This window comes from Castor canadensis, chromosome 15 (genome assembly GCF_047511655.1).
Source record: "Castor canadensis chromosome 15, mCasCan1.hap1v2, whole genome shotgun sequence".
Lineage (NCBI taxonomy): Eukaryota > Metazoa > Chordata > Mammalia > Rodentia > Castoridae > Castor > Castor canadensis.
This window is the reverse complement of record NC_133400.1, coordinates 9,735,588-9,759,469: the sequence shown is the minus strand read 5'-3', so window position 1 is coordinate 9,759,469 and position 23,882 is coordinate 9,735,588. Positions and strand designations below refer to the sequence as shown.

Below are 23,882 nucleotides of genomic sequence, written 5' to 3'. Positions count from 1 at the left end.
TCCACTGGTGATGACCGTGACAGACTCCAGAGGGACTGGGGATAATGGTTTGTGTGCTACATTTCTCCTGACTCAGAACATAGCTCTCCAGAAACTCTCCAGAAACTCTCCAGAAAGATCAATACCTAATTCATGGAAATATTTCCAACACCCAATCCAATCACAGCATTTCTCACCTTCTCACTCCATTCAGTAAATCTAACTTCAGCCATCTCACTGAGAAAAACAGATGAATATGTTTTAGGATCAAAACCACAGACCAATGTCATTTTGTCATTTTGAATTCCTTCTTTAAACTATGATGTTTTAATTTGCCAAGTTCAAATAGGCAGGCTTGGCTCGAGGACATTTTCAGGCCATATTCAAAACAAGCAACCAGCCTTTTATAGGAAGTGCATTGCTCTTGCAGTCACGATTTTGATAGCTTTTAAAGCTGGGCTGTTGAATTGAGAACATCAAAGAACAGAACTCAGCAAATTCCAGAAATGGGGAGTGCATGAGCCAAGCCTTGATGTTGGGGAAGCAGGCAGTAAAATCAGGGAACACTCATAGACTTATCTGAGGGTAACTCCTAGGACATGAGCCCCACTAGGGCAGGGGATAGACATTCAATTTCACCCTAAGACATCTGTGCTGTTTTGTAAATCAGGATTGTTTGTTGAATGTAGACCTTTCCTGTCTAACAGGGCCGTGGGTTGATTTGTGAGTAATGAGCCTTCTGGCTCTTGGAGGTGATCGAGCAGATGCCAGTGCTCTGTCAGAAATGGGCAAAGTCGTATGGGAAGGTAAACTAGCCCACAGATTGCGTCGTATGCTCCGTGAACTTACTTGGCCTGCAGATGTGTTTTGTTTGGACCACAAGAGTTTGTCTCTTTTTAGGCAAGCATGTTTTGGGGGACAGGGGGACAGGGGGTGAAATGACACCAAAATAGCCTAGATTTTCTTGACAAATAGATCTGAAGACACTGGGTGCATTCACTTGGCATTTGATGACCTTCCAGGTATTGTTGGGCAGCCATTCATCCCGTCAAAGGGTCTGTTTCTCTACTTTGACCCCTGGCCCATGAACCACCTGCAGATTTCACTCTGGTCAAATGCCAATACTGTATCATTTTATCCAAGACACTTGATACTATAAAAAGGTTTTCTAAAGTAATCACGCCTTGAGTCCCATTCTGAACTTCTGTTATCTTCCTGAGCAGGGAGTTGTTTCCTGAAGATGATCAGGGGACCCAATTTATTTGTCACTGGGATCTTCAGAAACTACAGCACCTCTTACAACATGTATTTCCACAACAGTGTCCTCCTCCGATGAAAGAAGACCACCTCCTGCCATGAAGCCCCTGAGTCTTGAACTCATCCCAGAGACCAATGAGGTGAGGTAGAGTCAAAGCAATACTTGTCTCTGTGGGCCTGTCATTTTAACCTTTCAAACGTGTTCCAGGACCTTAAGCTAAGCATGCTCAAAAGCATGTCTCCATGTTTTCTTCTTGACTTACGACTGAGGGCTCTGCTAAAATCATTTTAGCAGATAATAGATTCTTCTCCACCCTGTCTCTTGGCTGTGTCTGGGTTGGCTTTACTTCCCCAGCGTGGGTGTGCTCAGCTACACTGAGTACTGTAAGTAGTCTGGAGGTAATTTGATGGACACAGGAGTATAAGCACAGGTCAAGTGCAAATGCTGTGTCATTTCATACTCAGGGCTTGTGTGACTCATCCTCAGACTCCGGGTTCTGCAAGGGGTCCTAGAACAAATCCCCATGGACCCTGAGGGACGACTGTACTGTGTAAAGAGGCAGCCTGACACTTCAAACTCAGAATTTCAACTGATAATCATCAAACTCATAATTTCTTTAAAATCCTATACTTTAAAAAAATAACTGTATTTAAATTTTTCCTTCCTAAATACATTTCTGTAAGCATAAAGCCATTTAAAGGAAAATGTTTTAAAATGATTCACTAGGGTACAAGGGAGTTTCGTGTGCAAATTCTACAGACGTATACAGTGTGTGGTGAGCAAGTTCACCCCCCATTAGATTCCCTGTACCCCCTCTCTTTCTCCCTATTAAAAACAGTATTTGGTAAGTTTCTTTCTGCTGTCTCCATACCCGTACTTCTTACTTTAGTATGGATTTAATTATAGCTTACATTATATAACAAAAATGGCAGTTGAATATTAAAATGGAGTTCTAGACACACGGTCTTGTAGGAGAGAGTCCGAGCCACTTGGAATGCTTAAGTGCCCACAATGCATGGTCACATCTGTCCTGTGCTGCTAAACACCAGGCCTCCTGTGCAATGACTGAGCCCGCTGCTCTGTACCTCAGGGCCTTGGCTGTTTCTTTACGATCAGCCTGGTGAAGCGTTGTTTACACGTGTCAACACAGCTCATCTGTCATCTGTTGGAAAGTTTCTTCCGTCTCAGTCGGCAGAATTAACTCCCATTTGTGTCCAGTCATTTTTAGTATACATTCTATTTATCATGGTATCTACTGACATTCCTTTTGTGTCACACTTGACATCTAGGGCTGGTGGAGTGGCTCAAGTGGTAGAGCACCTGCCAAGCAAGTGTGAAGTCCTGAGTTCAAATACCAGTACCGCCAAAAACAAAACCAAAGGTACCGACTTGATATCTAAGCTGAGTCCCAGCAGGTCAAAAACTGCCTTGCTCACAGAGTATTTAGTACATGTTCACAGGTGAATGGAAAATTTTTCCAGTGCTTCTCACAGCAAAAGCAGCTTTTCATTTTATTCCTCCCTCTACCCCACCACTATTCTAATTTCAAAGAACTCTTCAAAGGAGGCTATTTTGGGAAACAATGGGATAACCACTGAAAAAAAAAGAAAGTTGGAACCAGGCACAGTGGTACTTGCCTGTAATCTCAGCTACTCAGGAGGTAGCTAGTCCTAACTAAAAGTTAGTGAAATCCCCAATCTTGACAAATAAACTGAGTGTGATGACATATGCCTATAATCCCAGCTATGCAGGAGGCACATGGATGACAAGACAGGAGAACGCAAGAGCTACCTGGCATCTCAAAGCACATGGGGAGGATCTAGAATGTGTCTATAGGTATCACCCTATAGAAAAAAACTACCTCTTCATTTCCACATCAACACATTCTGGTTTTTCCTTTATCGTTCCCATAAAGATCTGTGTGGGATATTTTAAGACATCTGTTTATGTGTTTAAAAATCAGGACAAGTCAGTCACAAGGTTCTCTCTCTCTTGTTGTCTGCTGTCTGCCCAGACCTAGTTCCATATCTGGGGCATAGTAAGGATAGAATATGTATTTGAAGAAGGGAAGGCATGGGAGAGAGTGGGAACAAGAGAGGGAGGGAAGAAAGGAGACAGACAGACAGAGACAGGGAGTGGAAGGGAAAGGGAGGGAGTGGAAAGGAGAGAGGGAGAGGGAGAGGGAGGGAGGGAGAGGGAGGGAGGGAGGGAGGATTTCCAAGAATCCAGTTTCTTCCACCCTCCCACATCCATGCATTTTCTTACAGCAGAGAATTCTCAGAAAGTGTGAGAGATCACTCCGGGGAGAGGAGGAGGTGAGGTGCAGGGGACTTTTATTTTTCTTAGCGTTATTGGCACCAAAGCTGTTGAGTTGCATGCAGGAAATGATTTTGCTGCTAACCCCAGGTGTGTTCCTCCACGGTTCTCGGTTCTCTCGTCCAGGTGAGCAGGACGCCTCTCTTCTACCTCCCCTGCCTTGCACAGCAGGACAGAGTGATGGGGCCAAAACTGTCTCTGCCTACACAGCTGGCTGCTCAGGGCCCATCACTCATCAATTGCTTATATTTCCTCACTAATTATGCAGTATTGGGTTTAAATGACTGTCAGTCTGGGAGCAGGAGATAATTATTTACCAAAATGTCATAAACACAGCCTGAGTGTTATTTAATAACACTATAAAGCCATCGCTCCTAGACAGAGGCCTAAATGCTATAAATTTAACAAAGGCATTTTAGACTACTTTGTGTTGATCAAATATACTGATCTGGTTTCCCCCAGATCCTGGGGAGGGGTGAGGAGCAGGAAGGACTCATTCTGAAACTCAGGATGCCTTTACCTGGGTAAGGGGCCCACTGAGCCCAGGGACCACTGACTCATCCTCCCTCTGTCCTTTGATGTCACCCTCCCATATCTTTCCCCCTAAGCTATTTCTACCCATTCAGGTTCCCTGACTCCTCCTCTTCTATTTAATCCGGAATGTTGCATTTCCTGATTTACTCCTACATCCCAGCCTCTTCTCACTGAGAGTAACACCGGAAATGTGATAACAACAAACACTTCATGTGAGCCAGACACCCTTCCGAGCAATATTCTCAACTTTTTTCATTTATCCTGCCAAAGTGAACATGGCTACCCTGCTATGCATAATCTCTGTTACACAGAAGGGGAAGTGGAGACCCAGAGAAATTCAGTGTCAGCCCCACCTGGATCTCACAGCCAACAGGGATGGTATCAGGATTAGAGCCGAGGCAACTGAGAACAACCTCATCTTACTGCCATCACCTCATTCTGGTAGGTCTTACCTGGGGGCAGCTTTGTTCCCAAGGGGCCAGTTGGAAATACTTGCAGATACATTGACTGTCACAACTGGGATGGACTCCTGTCATTGAGAGTGTAGTGGTCAGGGATGCTGTTGCATGTCCTACACGATACAGAACAGGCTTCACAGCACAGAATTAGCCAGCCCCAAACATCACAGTGGCCAGGTTTGAGAAACCTGCTGCATAGCACCTTATAACCTCTTGCTAGGTGAGCTGATCAATGTCTCTGGCTCCAACTGCAATCTATAGACTGAATAAACCAGAATTTATATTCCTAGCCCTGACTTCTTGGACTTTTATAACTTTCCTGTTCATAGATATAGACAAGTTGGCATCTCCACTGGATATCACAAATTCAGAGTAGACAAAACTGAACACATGCACTTTCTTCCACCGCCCCAGGGCTCCCTAGCTCAGCAAAAGGAATAACCATCCAACCAATGGCACAAGCCAGGAACTGAGGGACCCTGCTGGGTGACTCCGACTCCTCCCTCCTTCACAGTCTTGCTGATCACAATATTACAGACTCCACCCCTAAGTATTTATGGAGCCTGCCCCTTCCATCTCTACCACCACCATGCTTCTCCTTCCATGTTTCCTTCAGCCATTTCTAGATTGGGTCATTACAGTCACTGCCAGAGCTCTATACCACTTCTCATCCAAGAGAATAACTCTCCTCTATCATGCTTCCTCAGAAAACATTTAGAAATGCAATGTTGACTTTTTAAAATGTTTGGAGGGTATTGTGTAGGCTTGCTATCCAGCTGTAGCCTACTTCTCTGAGCAGATTTCCCAGTTTGATCATTGGCAGAGCCCTGATCCAGCCAAAGACAGGATTCTTTCCTTGTTTGTCTGTTGATGTCTCAACAGAAAACAGATGGTCCATTCAAACTAAGATGGTTAGCTTATTGTGGGGACTATATGGCAAAGGTGTGGGTGGGTGGAGGGCAAAGTTAGTACAGAAGCTGTAGCTAGGTGCAGCCAAGCCCCAAGCCAGAAGGAGGAAGGGAGAGAGAATGGTTTCCAGAGCCCAGAGGGGAAAGAATTACAGAGAAGTCCTTTGCAAGGAATGGTGAAGGTCAATGACACTGTAAGGTGTCCATGCAGCAAGGAAGACAGGGAATAAATTACCTACTGCTTAGGGGTGCTGATGATGGAGAAGAAGAATGAGGGAGGGGTTCTATTTCTATGATTTCTTGATTTGGGGTACTGGGTTGCACACACATGTTCACTGTGAAAGTCAGTAGAACCTAAAAAATTAAAAATAAGTAGCCTTGGACTGAGGGTGTAGCTTGGCAGAAGAGTGCTTGTTTGAAGCCAGGAGTTTCAACCCCAGCACTAAATAAATAAATAGCCCTACTGTACTCTCCTCCCATCTCCCATCAGGTCTTCTGAGTAGTCAAACAAAGTAGTGGCAGTTTGAGGGGTCACAAGTCCTATGATATATTTCATCATCATTGCATCAGCCTGGGTAGGGAGGGAGAGCTGCATGGAGAAGGTCAGAAAGTGACCTTGGAATCCATCCAGCCCATGGAGAACACAACTGTCCCATCCACCATCAGGCTGTCTTGAGAAAATGGCAGACAACTTGACTCTGTCTCCAGTCTAGGGGGACAGCAGTCAAGGCTCTTAAAATATTTTCCCTAAGATTTTTGACTCATTTAGACCATTCTCCAGTAACTCCATCCTTTCCATGTTGAGGAACCCACAGTTTGTAAAGAACCTGAGGGGGCTCCTAGAAGGAAGGAGCAGGATCCTAAATTCAAGGATTCCTGGAACTTTACAGCACATCAGTGGCTTCTCAATCACCCACAAAGGCTGGGGAGACATTTGTCCTGAGGCCACTCCTCTTCCTCTCTTCCCTGTCCTTTAAGTAAACGTTAAATCACTACAGACCTGAGACACATGTTTACTGTGCCTTGGGCCAAGTGCTAAGAACTTTGCAAATATACCATCAATTAATCGTCCCAACCACCATACAAAATACCTCACTTTTAGGTAAGGATTCTGAGGGTTGAAATATTTAAGGTAACCACCTAAAGACATCTGTGAGTTCTAAGCAAGATTGGGGCTGTACTTGTAGCAGAAAAGGAATCCTAAGTACGCTCAGGCATAATTTTAGTAACTAAATCACTTTGCTAGCCAGCCTCGAATGTCCAATTGCTCAAGTCTAAGCCTTTTCTTATCTTCCTTTTGTTAGTCTCCTCTCCCTCCCATGTCCCTATGTTGAGGAATTCAAGATGAACATTCTTGTGGCCACCTACAGAGCCATCACTGCTGGGCTACCATACTCCTTACCTCCAGAGGAAACTTTTGTTAGCCAGACTCAGCCTCAGAAGGTGGTACACCAATGGGAAATGGACCGGCATTGACACCAATGGAGATAAGTGGTCTAGGAAATTCTGAGAGTTTGGGGGTCTCCCTTAAAAACCCATCTTTCTTAAAACAGAGTCTGCAGTTCCCGGGATGTTAAGTCCACCATATACCTTAATTTGTCAGAAAATTAATAAACCATTTCCTTCTCTCCAAAGCCCTGCTCTCATCATTCTAATCAGCATCCAGCTCAGGGAACCAAAGGTTTGATAACACACTTAGCTCCAGGACCAGGAAACTAAGCAATTACCGAGACATCCAGTAGCTGGGCACTTGAGATCCTGGACAATGTGATGCTAGCTCTCCTTTCCCTAGCAATGGCAATCAACTTTGGGGAGTTTGATTCTCCCTGGATAATCTGAGATCGGCCATGCTACCAAATCCAAGAAATTTATTCCTGGATCCCATGATGGACTTGATCCTGAGACGTTCATCCATGTATGCGTTCACGCTTCCCTGTAGTCAAAGGACATATAAAAATCAGAGAAGGCAGCGTGGACTTAAGAATGAGACTGGCCTCCCAGTCCTGCTGTCTACTTGCCGTGTGACCTTGACAACCTTCATACTATCCCACCCTTAGTTTGGTCAACTGTGAAATGAAAATGGTAGTTGCATCTGTCCAACAGGGTTCTTGTGAATATGTGGGTCTAACACAGCAACCACTTCATAATTAACAGTAAGACAACCTAGGATCTATCTTGAGCACTTACTAAGTCATAGGCTGGGTGTTGGGATTATAGAGGTGGGAAAAATACACTGTCCTGATCCAGAGACCGTCAGGCCTCTTCTGATCATCACTCTTCCTGCAGAGAAGTTTCCCACTTATTTCCAGCACTCAGCGTCCCATTGGCCCCATGTCACTCATCTCCTGAGAACAGTAGCACCGGATCCTCTCTCTTGTCATTTAATTCCTGCATGAATTCCTCTTGTCCATCTGACAATCTTTACAGTCTTCATTTATGTGTTTATCCCTCTAGAACTGATAGCCTGGCCAGAGACTCCGTGCCAGAATATGAAAAATCAATACCTTGTGTTCTGAATGTCCTCAAAGGGAGTCATGCCACCCCATCAATTCATTGGACTACATTAAAAACCTACATCAAAATACTGACAAATCCTTACCCATCATCATGGATTTTTACCAGATGAAATAGCTATTTTGTTAGTTTTCCACTATAATAAAATTCTGCAGCTGGCAAGAGCTTCTGGTTTCAGATGACTAAAACTATTTTATTTGGATAAATTCAGTATAGGATGCTCCAGAGAACAACTGACGTGGGGCTTAATGACTTTGCAAACACAGTATGTTCTAAGACAAATTATCTGCAGAGAACAGCACACTGTATCTGAGTCTGGAGGGAAGTTGAATTGAAGATTCTTAGTATCCGTTCTTATTGCCAGAAATAGTGTGATTGCTAAGTCCTTAAATGTCACCTGAGACATCCTTGAGCCTTTGACACTAGAATGTCTCTGTTCCAATTTCCTTTCAGGGAACTTAAATTTAAGAATGGTGCCTGCCCTCAATGAGAAGTCAAAATGGCGAGAGAGAATGACAACAGTGCATTGGGATGGGCATAGGGAGAAACTGACACAAGGAAACCTGGCCTTAGTCCCCCAAGTCTTCTGGTCGCTGTCGAAGTACACACGGATGGCTTTCTTCCTCTTGGCTCCCTGAGCTGTAAAATTATGAAGCTGGACTAGCTCACAGATCACAAATTGGTAGCTTGCGTGGAAAGTTTGCTCACAGAGCTGTTTTCTTTGCGCAGTATTAAACAAACAGAAAGGCAGCGCAGCCAAGGATTTTAAAGGAAGAGATTTCTAATCAAATTCCAATTTTTCAGCCTTCCTACCCTCCCCCTCAAAAAAAATCAGAAAATTTGGCCACATACAGCTGCAGTCCTCACAGGCACAGTTGTGAGAGTTGTACAACTGCTTTCTGTGTCGGATGGGACCTCAGCAATCTGGTTTGCCACAAAGTCCACACTCGCCGTGTCGATCACTGATATTGAGGCTGGAGTTGCTTTTCATTTACGTTTGTTACTCTGTCGTCTTCTTAAGAGTGGAGAACTAGTGAATTTTTCAACTAGTGATAGGAAAATGACCAGAAGCAGATAGACTATGAACGCCACCTACTTCAGTAAAGTGACAAAGAGATCATGCTTTCTGGAACTAAAGACTGTCTCCAAGTATGTCATATGCAAACAGAGCACGTCCTATGGAAGCCACGGACCAGGCTGGCCTCAGACTATGAGTTCTTATTTGTCAGTCAACTTACAGAAGGGCCTTCACCCTCAAAACGTTTGCTCCTCAAACTGTGTACACCATGGCCTGGAAGCAAGCCAGAAAGGTGGTACAGACCTTTCCTGGGCTCCAAGAAGAAGGATCTGCATTGGGCCCCAGGGAGACTGCATGAGCACCACTGTCAAAAACTCCATTTTAAAGGCACACACCTGCCAGATGGTGACAGCACCATCTCAATCTAATAGAACTCAGAAAAGAATAAAGCCTACAAACCGTGAACTTGCTATATGGGTCATAGGAGTGTATGCATTTCCTTTGTAAAGAATCTAAAATAGCCCCTCTCCAGCATTTTAATGAAGTACAATGGGAGAGAAAAAAGGAACACTGTTCTAGACATCCAAAACCTCGCTTCTAATGACAGTCTGGCCATTTACATCAGCTCATGTGATTTTCTCAAGACTCAGTTTCCTCTGATATAAAATATTACCTAACTTGGTCCACTCAGGCTGCCACAACAGAATACCTTAAGCTGGGTCATTTATAAACAATAGAAATTTATGGTGCACAACTCTGGAGGCTGGGAAGTCCAAGTCAAGTGCCAGCAAATTCAGTGTCTACTGAGAGTCTGTTCCTCACAGATGTCACCATGTATGTGTCCTTGCATGGTGGGAGGGATGATAAGCTCCCCTGGGCCTTTTCTGTAAGGGCACTAATTCAATCCACAAGGGGGCTACACTCTTCCCCACCTCTTCCTGCTATTACATTGGGGAATTGATCTCAACACTGGGATTTGGCTAGGACACAGACATTCAGACCACAGTGTCACCTTTCCTGCCATGGGCATCGTTTGTGTGAAGGCAAAATGGAAGGTAGTACAGTTAGGAAAATAGAGTCTGGAATTAAGGAAGCCCGTTTACAAAGTCTAGGCCTAGCACCTCTTAGCTGAATAACCTCAGGTAAGTAGCTCGGCCTCTCTGTAATAATATCTCTGCCATAAAGTGATCGTTCTAACATCAACGAGCTAAGGGCACAGTGTAAGCAATCAATAAATGCTGTCCCCGGGGAAAGGATCTGACAGAGGGCTCTGCAGATGAGCAAAAGGCCACCAGCCCTCCATGAGAACCCAAGATGCTGCCCAGGCTTGCTGAGGAACTTCCCAGCCTAAAATCTGCACAGAGGCACGTGGACCTTTCTTACTGTCAGAGTAACCCAGGGCACCACCACTACACACAGACAGCAAAGCCAGGAAGTCACAGCACTTTGTAAACACTGTGAAATGGGGTCTCCTTGGAGCATTTGCATTTCTTTTGTGCTGCTATTTTGGTTTTAGTTCCATAGAGAACTTGTGATAGATTCTAATAAACACAAGAGGTAAAGAAGCGCTAAAGTGTTAAGCAGATAGAATTTCCTCAGTTTTGCACACTATTGTGTAATATTCATTTTGTGCAAATTAAAGGTAAACCACTGTTTTTATAAAACCACCATATTATTTTTGGCAACACTTGGGTTGGAACTCAGGGCCTTGCATTTGCTAGGCAGGCACTTTACCACTTGAGTCACACTCCCAGCCCTTTTGTGGTTGAGTTATTTTCTAGGGAGGAGCTTATTCTTTTGCCCAGAGATCTGGGTCTGAGACCACAATCCTTCTAGCTAAGCTTCCTGAATAGCTGGGATTATAGGCACATCCCACCATGCCCAGTGAGATGAGGTCTCACTAACTTCTTGCCCAGGCTGGCCTCAAACTATAATCCTCCCAATCTTCCTAGCTGGGATTACAGGTATGAGCCATCATGCCTGGCTAAAACCACCATGCTTCAACGCTTTATTTGTATAATTATATTTGCTCAACACAGAAACATGAATTAGATGCTAATAACACCCCATCAGACATGTGGTAAAACAAGCCCTGGGAGGTAAAGAGATGTCTCTGGTGCCATGCAGCTGATAGCAGGTGGCACAAGGACTCAGGAGGGCGAGATGCCAAAACCAGTGCTCTTTCTTTTCATGAGCTAGCCTCACCTGACTTTTTCTTGTTTTCAGACAAGGTCCAGTGCACTGAATCTTAGAGAATGTGAGAACTACCAGGGAGACAGTCCTGTTGCATAGCAACTCTGTGCTTCAGCCTGGAGAGAGGAGAGAGGCTCCTTAAGTTTTTAAATCACCGTCACTAAAAATAGCCTGAGATATGACAGATAAACTCGAGGTCTCATCTGAGAAGAAAACCCATTGTGCACAACTGACTGCCTTGGCACTGTTGTCCTTGGGGAAACATGAAATTATAGAATGCTGGATGTCTGTGGCTTTTCTCAGCAAGATTCATGGCTTCATTGCACTCACAGGTGAGGGTGCCACCATCCATGTGGTATGCAGGAAATATCCATCTCCATACTTCTACCCACTCCACTGTTGGAATTCAATCCAGGTCGGTGCAAACACCCCCTTCTTGATTGAAAAATATGGCCTGGGGCTTCCTTTATTAATCTCCCAGAAATTAATCACCTTGGCTGGAATCACTGGAGGTGCAAATGTTTCTAATGCCCACATTCGTCATTCTGGGAGAGACTGTGCCAATTTCAGAGGCACTGATGATAAATCTCAAGCCTTCCAAAGAATATTAGATATTTAATTAGATCTTGAAGACCCTCTTCACCTAGTCTCTTAAGGGTCTTCAGATCCTCTTTTGAGGCTGATTATTAAAGGAAGAACTCATCCCCGAGTCCTCTGTTCTCCTGTGGGAAGCTGAAAGTACCCGTCAGAGTAATTAAACTCAGCTTGACTATTAGCCTGGCTTAGGCAAGCACAGAAAGCTGTAAAAAGAACTGTAAATACAGCCATTTGCCCACAAAGAGCTTCCAAGCTAGTTGACCATTTCTTTATTCAACTATTCCATGCATATTTATTAAGGCAGAATAATGGTCTCCTACAATATCCACCTCCTAATTCCTAGAATTTGTGAATATGTTTCATTACATGGCAGAAGGGCTTAAAGGATGCGAGTGGGATGAAGAGCACCAACCCACTAGTTGTGAAACAGGAGATTAGGTCAGCTCATCCAGGTGAGGGTGATATGGCCACCAGGGTCTTTAAAGGTGGAAGAGGGAGGCAGGCGAGTCAGAGGTTTAGGTTTGTATGCCTATGAAAGAAAGGCAAAGATAGACAACAAGTCTGGCTTTGGAGATGGAGAAAGGAGACCTGAGCCTGCCTTTAAAGAAAGAGCAAGGAAGCCAGGTGCTGGTGGCTCACACCTATAATCCTAGCTACTTAGGAGGCTGAGATTAGGAGGACTGCGGTTTGAGGCCAGCCCTAGCAAATAGTTTGAGAGACCCCCCCCATCTCCAAAATAACCAGAGTAAATGGGCTGGATGTGTCGCTCAAACATTAGAGCACCTGCTTTGCAAGCGCAAAGCCCTGAGTTCAAACCCCAGTACTGCCAAAAAAAAAAAAAAAAAAAAAAGGAGCAGGGAAAGCCAAGTATACTGGCTTAAACCTGTAATTCTAGCTACTCAGGAGGCAGAAATTGAGAGAATTGTGGTTCAAGGACAGCCTAGACAAAAAGTTCTTGAAACCCCATCTCAACTAATGGCTGGGCTTGGGGAATGGGCCAGTCTCCCAGATTCATGAAGAGCCACACATACAGGAACTGTGGTCTAGGCCTGCCTGGGCACAAAGAAAGACCCTATCTCAAAAACAACCAATGCCAAAAGCGCTAGGGGCATGTTTCAAGTAGTAGAGGGCCTACTTAGCAAGCACAAATTCCCTCACCCCCACCCCATTCAATCCCCAGTACTGCCAAAAAAAAAAAAAAAAAAAAGGAAGGGAAGGAGGGAGGGAGGAAAAGGAAGGATGGAAAGAAAGTTGGTTGTCTTGCCATATCACATCCAGAGAAGGAAAGAAGGGAGGGAGGGAGGGAGGAAAGAAGGAAAGAAGGAAAGAAGGAAGGAAGGAAGGAAGGAAGGGAGAAAGGGAGGGAGGGAGGGAGGAAGGGAGGAAGGGAGCAAGGGAGCAAGGGAGGAAAGGAGGAAGGAAGGAAGGAAGGAAGGGAGGAAGGAAGGGAGGAAAGAAGGAAGGAAGGGAGGAAGGCAGGCTGATTCTCCTGTACCACATCCAGAACCTTCTGTGCCTGGGAACACCGTGATTCAAGCCCAGTAAGACCCTTTTGAACTTCAGACCTCCAGAACTGTACAAGATGAATTTGCACCATTTTAAGTCACAGGCTTGTCTTAATTTGTTACAGCAGCAAAAAGAAACTAATACCAGCAGCCACTTAGACCTTAGCTAGTAGTTTCATGCTCGGCCCTGGGAAGGCAACAGTGAGCATGACGGCTGCTGCATCTGCCCTCCTGCTGTTCACACTGTCCTGGTGTAGACGAGGGAGAAAACAGACCACCATCATCTGCTGATACAGATGAATAAATAAAGAAATAAATAAAGAAATACAATAAAGAAAATAAAAGAGGAGGACAAAGACCAAAACAATGTCCCCTACACACATGGAGATGCAGGAGGGGTCTCTGCAAAGGCAGCATCGTCCCAGGGAGATGAAGAGTTAGGGAAGAGAACTGTAGGCTGTATGCAAAGTCCCAGGGGTGAGAAGAATGTGGCACATCCCAGCTACAGAGGGAAAACCAAAGTGGTTGGAGCACAGCAGGCCAGAACCAGGATAACACAAGACGACACTGACAAACAAGGGAAGGGCTGGCTGTGACCACTTTGAAGACCTCAAGGCCAGTTTGGATTGCCTGCCAACAGTTCTGGGTTTGCAAGATTGTCTGTGACATACAGTCATGGACAAATCAAAGGGAAGGAACAGATTGAGTTGGAGGGAAACTGAGACACCAGTAAAAAGGCTTTTGGTTCTGCACCTGGACAGATTGTGGCAGCTTCTGGTTGGGTTGTAGCTATGGAGATGACTCAAGACGGATTTTGAAAATAGAATGCTGTATTGCTGACAGGTGCTCGTGAGAAGTAGTGGGCAAGGAAGGCACAGGACCTCTGTGTTTTGTGCTTGCTTTTCTTGTCATGGCTGGTTTTCTTAAACCAGAAAGTGAGAAGACGCGGGGTACCATCTTTACCTTGTGCACTAGTCCATCCTCCCACGTATCCATTCAGCAAGTATTTATTGAGTACTGCTAGCAAGCCAGGTGCTGTTCTAGCTACTGTGACTACAGCAATAGTAATATAAGACATTCCCCTGCAGGGTCCTTAGTCTACTGGCTACACTGACAATGACTAAATGAATCGAGAAGTACGTAGCAAAATTGCAGGTAGGTATAGGCTAGGAAGGAAATAAAGCAAGGAATTGTCACTATAGGTAAGTTCAAAATCTTGGCTAATTTATGGAAACCGTGAGTTCTTTGTCCAGCCTAATTAAGAAACAGAGATGTAGCCAGGCATGGTGATGCATAACTGTAATTCTTGCTGTTGGGTAGGCAGAGAGGCAGGAGGATCATGAGTTCAAGGTCAGCCTGGCAAAAGTTACTGAGACCCTGTCTCAAAAACAATAGAGCTAGAGGTGTGGCTCAGTGGTGTCAGAAATGCCATTCCCAAACAGTGATCAATGGAGCACTTGGGAGTCGCTCAGCAAGGCAAAAAGAAAAGTTTTACTTCTGCAGAAGGGTGCAGCCACAGGCCATAGTCTGACAGGCAGAACACACAGTGAGCAGGAGTCAGCTCAGTTTTTATCTCTTTGCCCCTCACCCTGATGGACTGGTTTGGGTTCACAATCTTCGAGATTGGTTACTTAGAAAAGGAGGCACGTGTGGTAAGGAGGACCTTAAAGTAGGGAGAAGAAAATTCTTTTGGGCAATACTCATCTTTAAGCAAGCAGACCGAGATTAGGACATCTGAAAATAAACAGCTCTTTGTTTGACCGCAAGAACCTTTCAAGGTCAAGCAACGTTTCACAAAGCATGTAGGCAGCATTTTCAGGAGGTTAGCTGGCTTCTACACAATGATAGTTATAAATTAACTCCTTTGACAGAAAATACCTGACTTTAATTGATTCTCAGTTCCCCCTTTTCTTTTATTTGTAGTTCTTTTCTCCAAACTTTGCTAGTATTAATTGACTTTTGGTTAAGGCTGACGTCTAGTTGCCTCTATCCTTATCAGACTGGACATTTCAAGAGGGCCTTGTTATTCTGTCCTGTCCTTGAGGCTTGTTACCTATATGTTATGATGACTGCTCATTATTTTGGTGAAACCCCACTTTGTTTATTTTGGGAAAGTGTTTTGTGACTCAGCACCTGCAATGTGAAGCTGATTTTCCGTCTTTTTAAATGTTTTGCTTTTAAGTATGTCTTTTTGTCTCCTTTATCTTAAACAAAATTACTTTTGTCATTTGTTCCTTTATATTTATATCTCCAGGGACATTTTTGTTATTTTATTTTTCCTTACATTTGTATTCTTATATTCCCCCCTCTTCAGAGGTAACCCTGACTTATGTCAGGAAAGGAGGCATTGACTCGAGGGGTCCCCAGACAGTCAGTGTCTCTTCTGAGATGTCGAAGGGGGTTATATCAAGGAGTCCATGGTATCAGGAGGAGGTCCCTAGCATGTGTGGCTTTGTATCCATCACCATCTGGAGCTTGATTATCTCCAACCTTGAAGAAACAAACTTGACCAGCCGATTAAGAGACCAGGGGCCCAGTAGAGGGAGGAACCAGGTCAAAGACAGTAGTCAAGATTTAACTTTTTTTTCTCATACTTATAGCAGGTGTTGGCTAGAGTACATTTTTTAAATGTCTGAACCTGTTGTTTTTCTTGTACTGAATATAATTACCATGGCAACAATACATAAGGAGAATATATGTCCAAGAAAAATCCATTGTTTAAAACAAAAATAAAAACACCATCTTTAAGTATCAAAGGACATGTTTAGAACTAGTAAAAAATAGTAACTTTGTCTCTATTTAAGTAGAAGACCCTAGCTAAAAACATGAGTTTGTGCCTGAAAGGGTTTTAATGCCAGACAGCCACACATGCTTCAGAACCATTTCCTCAATCCTCTCAGCTTTGGTTATTTTTGAGAGGTCAGGCATGAATGACTCCATTTGAACTTTGATGGCATTTCCCCTTGTCTCTGAGCAGTCTCCTCTGAAGATCTGTCTCCCATCCAAATACTAACCAGGCTGACCTGCTTAGCTTCCAAGATCAGACAAGACTGGGCGCGTTCAGTGTGGTATGGCGGTAGCCCAAAGATCTTTCTCAATTGGTCGGTTTTGTCCCTCATCGTGAGGATGTATTTTGGTTTGGTTTGGTTTTTTCTGTATCTTGGTCCCACATGGACAGGGTGGAGGCGGGGAGTAACAAGCAGATCAGGTGGGAGTCAGTGCCAACTAGATCCTTTTGGCCAAATTTAAGCAACTAAGCTTAGAAGGAGCTTAGTTAGGCTGTGGGCTTCTAGACAAGGACAGAACAAAACAAAATCCAACAAAAAAGAGACATCCAAAAAAACCCACTTGGTTAACACATAAGCACTTATTAGAGCTATTTTTCATGGACTCAATTGTAAATGTCCCAGAAGGATCAGAACTGTAATGACAAAAACTTAAAAGAACTATGGTTAAAATTCTGAGGGACAATTTAGCAACTAACAGAACAGTATATCAGTACCACTAACTTCTTGTTACAGTGTTTCTATAAACTTTGTATTTTAGAAGACTTGACATACTTGGAAAACACAAATATATTTAATGTACAGGAGCCAGCAACAGCATCACAGATCTATAGAGGCTACATATACATTTTAGTTTAGTTGTTACTCTTGAAGTAAAACCTTAAGATTTTCCCATCAGTTGTGGGGGAGAGAGGGGTACAGTGTCAGTGATACCAAATACCCCAATCACAGACACATACAGGGTGCTGACTGTGAGGCAGGCTGGAAGTAGGAAAAATCTGAGGCTCATGTAGGTTCCTGGGGATGTCCCAGACCACCCTCACCTGGCTGGGAGCAGCCCGTGCCCCTCCCCACTCGTTCATTATTGGGTGGGGATCTCCTGGGTCTGCCCTCCCATGGGTTAGTGTGGGTTTTAAAGCAGCTTAAGAGCAGAAGCATGCTCTCTCTACCAGTGGACCCCACCTGCTCCCTGTGTATTTTCTTTCTTAACTTTTAATAAACCCCATTTACACCCATGTGTTCTGCTTAGATTCTGCCATGCTGGATCAAAAGAACCAAGGTCTTCTGAAAACACCATTTTGCTGTCATTAGAATCACCCAAGACAATAGGTGTTTAACCATAATTATGAGGTCATCTAGATTTTTACATAAACCAACTCTTAAATGAACTTTTATTTAGTTATGACTTGGTTACCTCAGTAGTCAAAACCCTGCCAAAAATCACCAGAGAACACAGGTAAATATTCATGGGGATTAAATGTGGAGTTAGGAAACCTAATGGCCAAGAATCCTGGCTCAGATGTTGATAAGGGATCACACTGCTGACATTAACAGGTGGCTCATGACATACAGCAGGATCCCATCAACCTGTCGTCAATGGAACCCCCTAAAATAACAGGCTCAATCTGGGCATCCCAGACCAAAAATTCCCTCTGCCTGACATGAGGAAGGAGTAGGACGAACACCTCCACTCTGTTGACTCCATAGTAGTGCTTCTTTTTGAGTTTTCTCTTTATCCTATCTGGAGGGTGTACTTTGGCTTTGGTTTTTTTGTTGTTGTTGCTGTTTGTTTTTCTTTTTTTAACTTTGCTTTACATAAGTAAATCTGTCTCAACCCTCATATCAGTGCAGCAGTACTCCCTGTGCTCAGCTGCCTCTTACCTCTCTGTGTTTTAATAAACACTTGTCTTGATAAATTTTTAGATCAACCTGAAGCTCCAAAAATTCCTGACAGTTATCTTGACAAAACAAAAACCTTTTTTTAAGACAGTTTTTGTAAATGTTTTCAAGAACAGAACAATATTTTAAGACAGCCTTGTTGTTATAAGCCTAGAGAATTAAGTTTTAGTTTAACATCAGTACATTAAATTTTGATCTTACAAACCTTTTTATAACACTTTTTTATCTAAAAGTGTTTTTTAACCTTTTATTTTTGAAAACCATATCCTTAATACCTTTTATATTTTTTCCTTGTTGAAAATAACTTATAAAACCTTTTAACTTAGACCTTATATTTGCATGAATTTGCAACCTTAAAATTATTTTTTGTATATAAACAATTTATAGAAAGCCCATATGTTAATAGACTCATGGATTATAAAACAGAATTAAATCCCAGATTTTATTTACCACAGAATGAAGCAGGCTAAGGTCGTTTCTTTAATTACCTAAATTCCAAGATTTCTGTTGCAGGCTGAGGCCCTCCTTTTTTTTTTTCTCCTCTGGTCTGAGCCAGAGTATCTGCATCTTAGTGAGACCTGACTGAAATATGTTTGAAAACTGCTTTTCTTAAAAGTAGCAGCAGCAGAACAGAGTGAAAGTAACAATTTCTTTACATTGACTCTACAATAAGAACCACCCTCAAGATGTTTACATATTCATATGTTAGCAGTTTATAAACAGAGATCTTTAACATAAATACCCTGGGATTTTTTTTGTTATTGTTGTTGTTACCTTGAATATCACATTAACCTTATAACAGCAGTTGAAGAACCCTTTTGAAGATGCTTACACATAAACATGCACGCACACACAGACACACAAAACTTTTATAAGTTAAGCATGCCAGAAAAAAATGTCAATTTAAGCGTGCATAAAATGAACTGGAATTCCAGGAGCAAATAAAATGTTGTCCAATGCTGTAAACAAATTGGCCCAAACACACAAAAAAAATTAGAGTGCATTCTAAGAAAAATCTTTTAAACCATGTCCAGAGGCCTCTCTGATGGAATGGTGGATGATGCATCTGGACTCTTGTGCGTCTCCCTCTTTGGAACTTAATTTTTGTTACTCATACCTTAACCTCTGTTGTGTCTATTTCCCCGGGAAAAGCCCAGCACCCTCCGCCCCCAGTATTGGAGATTTCTTGGATTTTACCCAAAGTTCTTTCTTTTTCTCCAAAGTCAGCACTTGCTTGGTGTCGGAGACAAGTCCCAGTCACACCCATACAACTCCCGGGATGTCCCAGCCATCAAGGAAATATCCTTACCTTGGTCTGTGCACAGAGTTGCCCTGGCCGCCATGGTGCTTTCTGTAGGGGCCCCTTCTCTGTGTTGCTGAGTGACTCTCGACCTTGGGTTCATTGTTGGCCTGGGATGGCAGATCTCCCCACTCAGAGGCCACAGCAACTAAGTAGCAGGACACATCTCCTCTAAGAAGGGGGTCCCTGCGATCCCTACGGCAACAAAGTTTGCCCCATGTTGGGTGCCCGGATGGTTAGAAATGCCATTCCCAAGCAGTGATCAAAGAAACATGCGGGAGTCACTCAGCAAGGCAAAAAGAAAAGTTTTACTTCTGCAGAAGGGTGCAGCCACAGGCCATAGTCTGACAGGCAGAACACACAGTGAGCAGGAGTCAGCTCAGTTTTTATCTCTCTGCCCCTCACCCTGATGGATGGTTTTGGGTTCACAATCTTTGCGATTGGTTACTTAGAATAGGAGGCACGTGGGGTAAGGAGGACCTTGAAGTAGGGAGAACAAAAAAATTCTTTTGGGCAATATTCATCTTTAAGCAAGAAGTTTGAGATTAGGACATTTGGTGATAAACGGCTCTTTGACCACAAGAACCTTGCAGCAACGTCTCACAAAGCACGTAGATGGCAGTTTCAGGAGGTCAGCTGGCATCTACCCAGTGAAAGTTTTACGTTAACACCTTTGACAGAAAAGACCTAACTTTAGTTGGTCTTAGTGGTAGAGCACTTTCCTAACAAGTGTGAGGCCGTAGGCTTAACCCCCAATACTACAAAAGCACATAAACAAAATGCCATATGTTCCTTGTGTGCTTGAAATGACGACTAGTCAGCTGCAGAGAGGCGTCTCAAGGTCTGGGGAAGTTTCTTCTTTTATGTGAAAAAATCCTCTGCTTGCTAGGTAGGCATCTGCCACTTGTGCCATGCCTCTAGCCCTTTAGCTTATTTTTCAGATAGGGTCTCAAACTTTTGCCTGGGCTAGCCTCAGACCTGATTCTTCTGTCACCGCTTCCTACATAGCTGGGATTACAGCGTGAACCACCACGCCTGGACCTTCCTAGTAGATCTCGAATGGGATGATGGAGAGTTTTATATTTAATAAAAGGAAAGATTCAGAATAAAGAGATGGAGTTTGGAGGCAGAGAAATTATGGGATGGGCTTCTCTGGGCGTCACTCATCACCATGGTCAGGTCTCAGGGCTCTTAGCAGCCGCCCCCTTGCCCATCTTCCTCTAGTTTCACAACAGCAGAGAAGTGAGCACAAGTCCAGCGAGGCTAACACTTTTACTTTAACAAACCTGCCTGGACCACGTGATTTGTGTGGCCTATTTAAACTCTGAACTCACTTATGCCTAATCTTTCCTTTATAACTAAGACTTTATTAAAATCAGGAAAACCAGAAAAATGCTGCTCTCCAAACTGGAGGTTTACCAGCCCAAAACAATGAAAATAGTCAGATAAATCTTTTGAAGTTTCTTTGTGCTAAAAACAGAAGAGCAGCAAAATACAAGTGGGAAGCACAAAGGGGTGGTAGACCGTGGGCTCCTGATGTCGACAGCTGACATGGCCACGCCTGGTTCAGTCCTGCAGAGAGCACAAGATGATATGAACAAGCAGGCTGATTGGTGTATTTCCCAATACATTTGTGAAATGACAGTTCTCCTGCAGTGATTGTGCACAGAGCTGCTCCATTTCTTGCAGCAATGCTGGGAACATAGGTCTTAGAATACAAATATCCACCATGTGTTTATAGAGCTACAAAGAGAGGTAGAGAGTAATTGTATTTATTAAGCAGCCACAGCTAAGTGCAGGAGACTCCACCAGATGAAGACAGGGCGTAGGTTGCAACAGAACCTCTGCTTTTTGAGGGATTTTCAACCTAGAGAGGGAAGAGATCGAGGCATGAAATGAAAATGATGATTGGTAGTGATGATGATGAAACAGAGAGAAAGGAAGAGGAGGACCCATCTGTTAGGAACAGCCACCATTCTTAATACTTGCCAAGAATTTATCTGAATTGTTTGATATTCTCCCATTTGATCACACAAGTAGCCTTATTAGCTAATCACTGCATTTATACACATTTTACAGATAAGAAAACTAAGAAACAGGGGAGGTTATGTGTTTGCCCAAGTCACACAGATTGCAAATAATAGAGCTTAGAGTCAACGCCTGGAATCCATGCTAGAAAAGCCTGTTCTATGGGGCCTCCCTGCTGTCAAGGGGCCCTTGATCTGCAGAGAACGTATCATTGAGTATAGATTCCATCCTATCCTTTGTACTCCATATTAAATGCATGAAAAGTCAGCAGCCATTCAGCTTACAAAAGACTCCAACTCAGTAGCTATAAGGGAGAAAAGGTAGTTGCTTTTAGATGTCGCAACTGGCATAATTGTCACATCTGTCATCTGCAGAGAGAATTACTTTAATGACATCATATCTCACCCTACAATGGTAGGATAAGAACAATTCAAACTTCAATCTATCAAAAATGCAACTTTCACCTGAAAATTTCAAAGCCTTTTTGGTAGTTTTTGAGACAGGGTCTTGCAATGTAGCCCAGGTTGGCCTCAAACTTAAAATCCTACTGCCATAGCTCCCTGAGTGATGGGGTACAAGCATGTGCCACAATACCCAGCAATTTTAAATAATTTTTTGGAAAATATAGGGTCTGGAGAAAAGTTTATATGTAAAGCTTAATGACCAAAGCAACTTGCAAACTGTACGTGCTACAGCATTCTTCAATCTGAATATAGGAAAGTACCTTTTAACATGTATATGAGTTAAAATAAGAGTTTTTTTAAATTACTGTAATCATTTCTGGGTTACAGTACTTAGGGTTATTTCTATTTTCTTCTTTAATGATCCATTATTTTCCAAATTTGCCAGAAAGATGTCTAACATTACTTTATCTGGAAAAGTTTAATGTCAAAATCTATACACATACCTATGTACACACTATTAAAAAATCAAATCAAAATTATACTAATGCCATAGATTATTTTAAAATTCACAGAAGTCTATATGTTAGATAATCAAGAAATAGCAAGGATATTTCTTCTTTATTAAGTCTAACTGGAACATTATTAACCTGATGAAAGACCATTTTCCTAGTGTGAAATCGTCCTGTTTCCCCTAGGTGAATGAAAATTTACCTGGAGCCAGAGACTCAAACATAATTGGGGAAAAATGCAAACACACCTTAAAGGATTCCTCTCCTTTCTCCAGAAATCCAGTGGAAAAGGAGAGAGAGGTCTAGCAAAAAAGGGAAAATAGAAGTTACCGTTCTCTCCCTCCAGGTAGAGGCAGGAGTATCCTGACAGGAGGGAGGAGGTGGGTTTGTGGCTATTGTTCCAATTTCCAAATACCTGAAAACACAGGGGCTTCTCTCATCTGCTTTGAGAAGGGCAGGAGTGTCTGTCTGGATCCAGCAGGCTCAACAGCCACTACCTGGACAGCTGTGCAGTTCATGCTGGAACCTCCTCTGACAGGGCTGGGGGATTGGACTTCCAACTCTTTCAGGAATGGGTTGGCCAGCAGGAAGCAGGACATTTGACCACATAGAAAACAAAGCTGTTGAATGTTTGACTGCCCATCCTCATCAAGAATGGTCTACTATCCCAAGGCTCAAGCATCTCAGGCAAAAATAACTTATTCATTTTAAGTGAACCTAGGCATGCTATGACAGCTTCCAAAATTCCTACCTCCTTGTGTACACATCCATGTAATCCCCTCTCCTTGAGTGTGGGTGAAAACAATGAATAGGATGGGATATAAATTATGATGACATTTTAGTTTCGATGATAAGATATTAAACTATCAAAATCTTAGACTTTGAACTAGTATTATAATGGGATGAAGACATGGGAATGCTGGGAGTTAATTTTAAGGGGGCCAGAGAGCAGACTATGGTGGGTAAGTTCACAGATTCCTTTTATAATTCCCTTTGAGTGTGGGCCATGGGATATCATAATTATGATTAGTATATTAACCTGTGTACTTTAAGTCCATCGAAAGGGAGATTATCTGAGGTGTGCGTGACCAAGTCAGGTGAGCCTTTGTAAGAAGGTGAAGGGTCCTAGAGATGTGACCCTGTTGGCTTAGATAAAGTAAGGAATTGTGTTATAAGGACACCTCTAGGAGGTGATAGCAGCCCTCAGGAAAATGGGGACCTAAGGCCATAAGGAACTGAACATTTTCAGTACCCAGAATGAGCATGGAAGAGGTTACCCAGCTCCAAATAATGACTGTAACCTTGCCAATACCTTGACTGCAGCCTTGTGGGTGCCTGAGCAGGGATAGATACAGTGTGCCATGCTCAGCCTCCTGACCCTCAGAAACAAGGATAGCAATGTATGTCATTTTAAGCTCCTAAATTTGTGGTAATCTCTTACCCGACAATAGAAAACATAGTCTTAATGTTTCTAACATGACCTTGACATCTGGTCTCCAACTACTATGTTACAATCAAATCATATCTGCCAGTTTTATAGTTAAGGCTCATGTGAAAATAGAGATAGCCTAGTGACTTAAAAAGCAATGTTTCTCCCAAGTGAAAATTCTGTATAAACTCTATACCTCCCAAAGAAAGAATTTCCCTTTTGTAGGCATTCCTTCAAAAATGATAAT

The 23,882-nt window shown here is 43.1% G+C and overlaps 1 long non-coding RNA gene across 1 annotated transcript in view; it reads right to left on the bottom strand.

Annotated features, from left to right (window-relative positions):
- Positions 1-23,882, bottom strand: part of LOC109685570 (uncharacterized) — a 229,554-nt gene that overhangs the window by 187,190 nt on the left and 18,482 nt on the right. The window contains exon 2 of the long non-coding RNA XR_012441885.1: positions 19,275-21,132. This is a non-coding gene — a long non-coding RNA (uncharacterized lncRNA). The remainder of the gene's footprint in view (positions 1-19,274; positions 21,133-23,882) is intronic.